Genomic DNA, 7416 nt, shown 5'->3' on the forward strand with positions numbered 1-7416 from the left:
ATAGATATAAAGAAATAGGCATAACCAATTTTCTAAGACATGAAAAGAGATATAAACTAAAGTCAAATTTAAAAAAAAAAAAAAAGTAGAACAGTAGTAGCAATTTAAAAACTGAGTCGAAACAGGAAGCTTACTTACTTTCCCAACTGAAACAATCTAAAGAAAAGCCAAATATATAAACCAACCTTTTTTTTTTTTTTGAGGAGTTTCACTCTTGTTGACCAGACTGGAGTGCAATGGTGCAATTTTGGCTCACTGCAACCTCCACCTCCCGGGTTCCATTGATTCTCCTGCCTCAGCCACCTTAGTAGCTGGGATTACAGGCACCCACCACCATGCCCAGCTAATTTTTTGTATTTTTAGTAGAGGCAGGATTTCACCATGTTGGCCAGGCTGGTCTCAAACTCCTGACCTCAGGTGATCCACTTGCATTGGCCTCCCAAAATGCTGGGATTATGGGAGTAAGCCACCATACCTGGCCTGAAACAACTATTTTAAAGACACTGAACATCAGGTGATTATAGGTTGTAATTTCTGAAATAGCCTATGATTTCTCTCTGTTGACTGTATTCAGAAAGTTTTCAGGCTGTAGAACAGGAAGGGGGATCCACGGGAGAGCCTACAGAATATCTGATTTGAGGTGATAGAGTCTGGGGAAATCAAGGGGGCACTAGAGGGGTTCAGGGTAAAGTTAACAGTGGCAATGTGTTTAGAGACAGACCTTTGAGATCTGTAGAGTTCCCTTCAATAATTCAATAGAGTAACAATATCCACATGTGGGTGAGAAAACTAGCTAGGACTGAGAAAGAACTGACTGAAAGATTTAGAGGCAACAGTACTGTAGATCAAACAGGCTCAGAACTAGTGTCTGTTTTTATAAGCCACACTGGAAGAAAAAAATATCATTGATGCGATATTGGGTAGAGCACTCAGATAGTCCTGCGGCAGTAGTGGGAATTAAGCCTTAGACTAAGTATTTCTCAGAATCCAACTGACAAACCAGAAAAGCAAGAGTCTAAAGAATCAAGACATTGTTAAGTATCTGAACAGCACCTCAGAACAAAGCTCAAAAATTTTTGTAAGAATTCAGAATTCGAGAGCGAAGCGGCGGGCGGAGCAGAGCGGATCTCAAGGTCAGCCATGTCATCTGAGCCTCCGCCTCCACCACAGCCCCCCACCCATCAGGCTTCAGCTGGGCTGCTGGACACCCCTCGGACCCGAGAGCGCTCACCATCCCCTCTGCGGGGCAACGTGGTCCCAAGCCCACTGCCCACTCGCCGGACAAGGACCTTCTCAGCGACCGTGCGGGCTTCACAGGGCCCCGTCTACAAAGGAGTCTGCAAATGTTTCTGCCGATCCAAGGGCCATGGCTTCATTACCCCAGCTGACGGCGGCCCTGACATCTTCCTGCACATCTCTGATGTGGAAGGGGAGTATGTCCCAGTGGAAGGCGACGAGGTCACCTATAAGATGTGCTCCATCCCGCCCAAGAATGAGAAGCTGCAGGCTGTGGAGGTTGTCATCACCCACCTGGCACCGGGCACCAAGCATGAGACTTGGTCCGGACATGTCATCAGCTCCTAGGAGACGCTGGAAGCACCCCTTCTGTGCCTGTGGGAGACTTGGTGAGGTGGTGGCGGCAGACCCTGGAGATGACATTCTTCTACACGAGATGGGGCATGGGCCCTTTCAAGTATCTCCTGGAGGAAGGGGTGTGTGGGGCAGGCATGAGATGCTCCTGGCCACCAGCACAGCCTCTGACCATCGCAACAACCTCTCACCACCTGAAGAGAATTAAAAGCATTTAAAAAGTAAAAAAAAAAAAAAAAAAGAATTCAGAATTCTTCAACACTCAGCTAGGTAAAATTCAGAGTCTGACATCCATTAAAAATTATCAGAATAGCAAAAGAAGGAAAACACAATTCATAAAGAGGGAAAAACAATCAATCAATAAAAATGAACACTGACCTGGAATAGATACTGGAATTACCAGTAAACAAAATTAACAGATCTTTCACCAAATAAGGTCTGTAGATGGCAAATAAGTGCATGAAAAGATACTCATGATTAATCATTGAGAAAGATGAATGAAAGCCATAATGAAATATCACTACACATCTACTAGAATGGCTAAAATTAAAATTACCAACTATACCAAATGCTAGTGAAGATGTGATAGAGCTGGTATTGTCATACACTGCTGCTGGGCATGTAAAATGGTACAGCTACTTTCAAAAACAGTTTGGCAGTTCCTTTAGAAAATCTAAGTATAAACCTAACATACGATTCAGTCATTTCATTCCTTGTTGGTAAACAATAATATCAATTACAACTTTCTACCAATAAAGCTTCTATGAACATTTGTACGTAAGTCTTCATATGGACATACGCTTTTAAGTTTTAACTCCAAAAGAGTAAAAAGCTTGTCTGTCTTATCCACTACCCCAGCTTAGTGCTTAGCACAGTATGTGGCCATAGTCGAAGTTAAAACATCGGTTGATTAAAATCATATAATGTATTAGGGATCTTGTCTGGTCAACAGGTCAGTGAATGAACAAATTATAGCTATATAAATACCATGGAATATTGCTTCACAGTAAAAGAGAAGTGTTATTTATTTATGCAACAAGATAGATAAATCTCAAGATAATTATGTTAAGTAGAAGAAGGCAGCCTGTAAAGACTACATACAGTTTGATTCCATGTATATAAAATTCTAGCCAATTAAAAACAAGCCAGTTAATAATGACAGAAAGCAGATCAGTGATTACCTGGGGAATCAGAGGATCAGAAGTGGTGGGATGGAGAAGTTACAGAGGCATGTGATGAAAGTTTGGGGGTGATACATATGTTTACTATCTTGATTATGGTGATTTCACAGGTATGCACATACATCAACACTCATCAAATTGTACGCTTTAAATATGTGCTATTTATTATGTGTCAATTATGTCTTAACACAAGTGTTTTCCACACCCTTCTTCCCCAAATAAAGTAATAACTGTCAACTCTTAGGATCTTACTTTAGCAACAAGAATGTATTTGAGATATACAACTGTCTGTTTCCATACTCTCCTATCTTTTGCTGTTTTGTCTTCTTTGGACTGTTCTTTAGCTATTGGTCCTTCTTAGAGTTCTCTATCTCCCTGCTCTCTCTATATGATCTCCTTATGTGAATTCCTTATGTTTTAATGTCTTCAAACCACCAAATATATTTCTGTAATTTACATGCATTTCCATAGCTCCTGATGTAAGTACAAATATATATTGGAAATGTTTCTTACCCTCTATTTTTCTCCTATTACTTGAGACAGAAAGAAATTCTGTTTGTCATGGAGAATGTTCTTTGTGTATTTCAACATGGTTACTTTCCACCTATGCCTAAAACAGAGAGCATCTTTCTCTGATCTTCACTGTGAGAATTTGGTGCAGAAACTATGATAGAGTTGGAGACATCTAAGATTCCAGGAATTTAGTTTATACTCAGCCTCCATCAGTTCGTCAACATTACTCTTTAAGTACTCCTACCAGTAACTGGTTCTGGCAGTTTTTGTTTCAAGTAAGCTTATCTTGACTGCAGTTCTCTGTGGTTTGCCTGTTTCAAAATTTTGGAGTGGTGATTTTTCCTGTGACCTCAATTCTTGAATCTAAAATAAGTTGTTGATTTTCAGTTTGTTCAGCATTTTTTTTTTTCCTTGTGATAATGAAAGTGACAGCTTCCCAGTTCTTCCATGTCAGAGCTAAAACTAGATTTATTTTGTTGTGTCTATATAAGAAGGTATTACTCAGTTTTCTTTTTTTTTTTTAAAAAAAGAGTGAATTATCAAGGCACGAAAAGACATGGAGGAAACTTAAATGCATGCTGCTTTTTGAAAGAAGCCAGCCGAAAAGGTTACATACTGTGTGATTTCAACTATGTGGAATTATTTTAAAAGCCAAAACTATAGATAGTAAAAAGAGCAGTGGTTAATAAAATTTGGGGAAAAGAGAGGAGAAATAAAGAGGTGAGGCACAAGAGATTTTTAGGATGATAAAACTATTCTGTATAATACTGTAACAGTGAATATATGACCATATACACTTGTCAAAATCCATACAACTGTACAACACAAAGAGCATTAATGTAAATTATGAACTTCAGTTGATAATGTATTTGTTAATTAGTTGTAACAAATGCACCACATTGATGCAAAATGTTAATAAGAAGGGAAACTCTGTGTCAGGAGGTGGCTATGGGAACTCACTATACTAGTTGCTCAATTTTTTTTCTGCAAAAATCTAAAACTATTCCAAAAATAGTCTATTATATATACCAATCAGGAAAAATTATTGAGGAATTTTTTGCAATAGGATTACTGTAAAAATAATTTTATTTCTGTGGAAGAAAAATAAACAGTTATAAATTTAAAATTAAAATATACTAGTTAAAATAACATAAGAATATAAAGTACCTAGAAAACTTTCCATAAAGAATATTTCATACAGTAAATTATAAAATTTTGTCGCAATACACACACACACATGCATAAATAGAAAGATACATTCAACTTGTCATACATTCAACTTCACAAGGCAACTATTTACTCCAGAATGATTTCTATATTCAGTATAATTTAGCAAAGTTTTTGAAAAATGATAGAGAATATAAATAATCAAAATAATCACGTGTCTTAGCTCATTTGTGTTGCTATAAAGGAATGCTTGAGGCTGATAATTTATGAAGAAAAGAGGTTTATTTGGCTCATGATCCTGCTGGCTGTGCAGGAAGCATAGCACCAGCATCTGCTTCTGGTAGGGGACTCAAAAAACTTCCACTCATAGCAGAAGGAGAAGGGGAGGCAGCATATGCAGATCATGTGGCAAGAGAGGAAGCAAGAGTGAGAGAGGAGGTGCCAGACTCTTTGTAGCAACTAGCTCTTGAGGAAACTCTTGCTGGAACTAATATCAATGATGGCACCAAGTCATTCATGATGGATCCACTCCCATGACCCAACACCTCCCACCAGGCCCGCTTCCAACACTAAAGATCAGATTTCAACAGGAGACTTGGTGGAACCAAAGAAACCGAATCTAAACTGAAGCACCATGAATAACACATTTTTCACTACTTACTATAAAACTATAGTACTTAAGACCTATATTAGCCTAGGTTTAGATACTCAGACCAATGGGTCAGAAAAGTACAGAGATAGACCTGCATAAACATGGCACTTGATATCATAGAGGTGATTTTAAAGATCTTTGGAGTAAAATTGAATTTGAGAATTGGTATGAGAATATTTGTTATCCATATGCAAAGACAAAATTGAACTTTATATTTTTTTAATTTTTTATTGGATTTTAGGTTTTGGGGTACATGAGCAGAGCATGCAAGACAGTTGCGTAGGTACACACATGGCCATCTGCTTTGCTTTCCTTCTCCCCTTTACCCACATTTGGCATTTCTCCCCAGGCTATCCCTCCCCACCTTTCCCTCCCACTGGCCCTCCCCTTTTCCCCCCAATAGACCCCAGTGTTTAGTACTCCCCTTTCTGTGTCCATGTGTTCTCATTTTTCATCACCCGCCTATGAGTGAGAATATGCGGTGTTTCATTTTCTGTTCTTGTGTCAGTTTGCTGAGGATGATGTTCTCCAGATTCATCCATGTCCCTACAAACGACACAAACTCATCATTTCTGATTGCTGCATAAAATTCTATGGTGTATATGTGCCACATTTTTCCAATACAGTCAATCATCAATGGGCATTTGGGTTGATTCCAGGTCTTTGCTATTGTAAACAGTGCTGCAATCAACATTCGTGTACATGTGCCCTTATAGTAGAACGATTTATAGTCTTTTGGATATATACCCAGTAATGGGATTGCTGGGTCAAATGGAATTTCTATTTCTAAGGCCTTGAGAAATCGCCACACTGTCTTCCACAATGGTTGAACTAATTTACACTCCGACAAACAGTGTAAAAGTGTTACTTTTTCTCCACATCCTCTCCAGCATCTGTTGTCTCCAGATTTTTTAATGATCGCCATTCTAACTGGCATGAGATGGTATCTCAATGTGGTTTTGATTTGCATCTCTCTGATGACCAGTGACAATGAGCATTTCTTCATATGATTGTTGGCCTCATATATGTCTTCTTTCGTAAAGTGTCTGTTCATATCCTTTGCCCACTTTTGAATGAGCTTGTTTGTTTTTTTCCTGTAAATCTGTTTGAGTTATTTGTAAATTCTGGATATCAGCCCTTTGTCAGATGGGTAAACTGCAAAAATTTTTTCCCATTCTGTTGGTTGCCAATTCACTCTAGTGACTGTTTCTTTTGCCGTGCAGAAGCTGTGGAGTTTGATTAGGTCCCATTTGTCTATTTTGGCTTTTGTTGCCAATGCTTTTGGTGTTTTGTTCATGAAGTCCTTGCCTACTCCTATGTCCTGGATAGTTTTGCCTAGATTTCCTTCTAGGGTTTTTATCGTGCCAGGTCTTATGATTAAGTCTTTAATCCATCTGGAGTTAATTTTAGTGTAAGGTGTCAGGAAGGGGTCCAGTTTCTGCTTTCTGCACATGGCTAGCCAGTTTTCCCAACACCATTTGTTAAACAGGGAATCCTTTCCCCATTGCTTGTTTTTGTCAGGTTTATCAAAGATTGTATAGTTGTAGATATGTTGTGTTGCCTCCGGTGCCTCTGTTCTGTTCCATTCGTCTATATCTCTGTTTTGGTACAAGTACCATGCTGTTTTGATTACTGTAGCCTTGTAGTATAGTTTGAAATCCGGTAGTGTGATGCCCCCCGCTGTGTTCTTTTTGCTTAGAATTCACTTGGCTATACGGGCTCTCTTTTAGTTCCATATGAAGTTCATGGTGGTTTTCTCCAGTTCTGTGAAGAAAGTCAATGGTAACTTGATGGGGATAGCGTTGATTCTGTAAATTACTTTGGGCAGTATAGCCATTTTCACGATATTAATTCTTCCTAACCATGAACATGGAATGTTTCTCCATCTGTTTATGTCCTCTCTGATTTCGTTGAGCAGTGGTTTGTAGTTCTCCTTGAAGAGGTCCCTTACGTTCCTTGTGAGTTGTATTCCAAGGTATTTTATTCTTTTTGTAGCAATTGTGAATGGCAGTTTGTTCTTGATTTGGCTTTCTTTAAGTCTGTTATTGGTGTAGACGAATGCTTGTGATTTTTCCACATTGATTTTATATCCTGAGACTTTGCTGAAGTTGCTTATAAGTTTCAGGAGTTTTTGGGCTGAGGCGATGTGGTCTTCTAGGTATACTATCATGTCGTCTGCAAATAGAGACAATTTGGCTTCCACCTTTCCTATTTGAATACCCTTTATTTCTTTTTCTTGCCTGATTGCTCTGGCTAGAACTTCCAGTACTATATTGAATAGGAGTGGTGAAAGAGGGCATCCTTGTCTAGTGC

General features: G+C 38.8%; 1 pseudogene across 1 annotated transcript; it reads left to right on the forward strand.

Moving 5' to 3' along the window:
• Positions 1 to 1095: 1095 nt before the first annotated feature.
• Positions 1096 to 1814, forward strand: LOC144579505 (calcium-regulated heat-stable protein 1 pseudogene; annotated as a pseudogene). Its single transcript, XR_013527215.1, has one exon. The product of XR_013527215.1 is annotated as a calcium-regulated heat-stable protein 1 pseudogene (transcript).
• The last annotated feature ends 5602 nt before the right edge of the window (positions 1815 to 7416 follow it).

The sequence above is a fragment of the Callithrix jacchus genome, chromosome 15, assembly GCF_049354715.1.
Source record: "Callithrix jacchus isolate 240 chromosome 15, calJac240_pri, whole genome shotgun sequence".
Classification (NCBI taxonomy): Eukaryota; Metazoa; Chordata; class Mammalia; order Primates; family Cebidae; genus Callithrix; species Callithrix jacchus.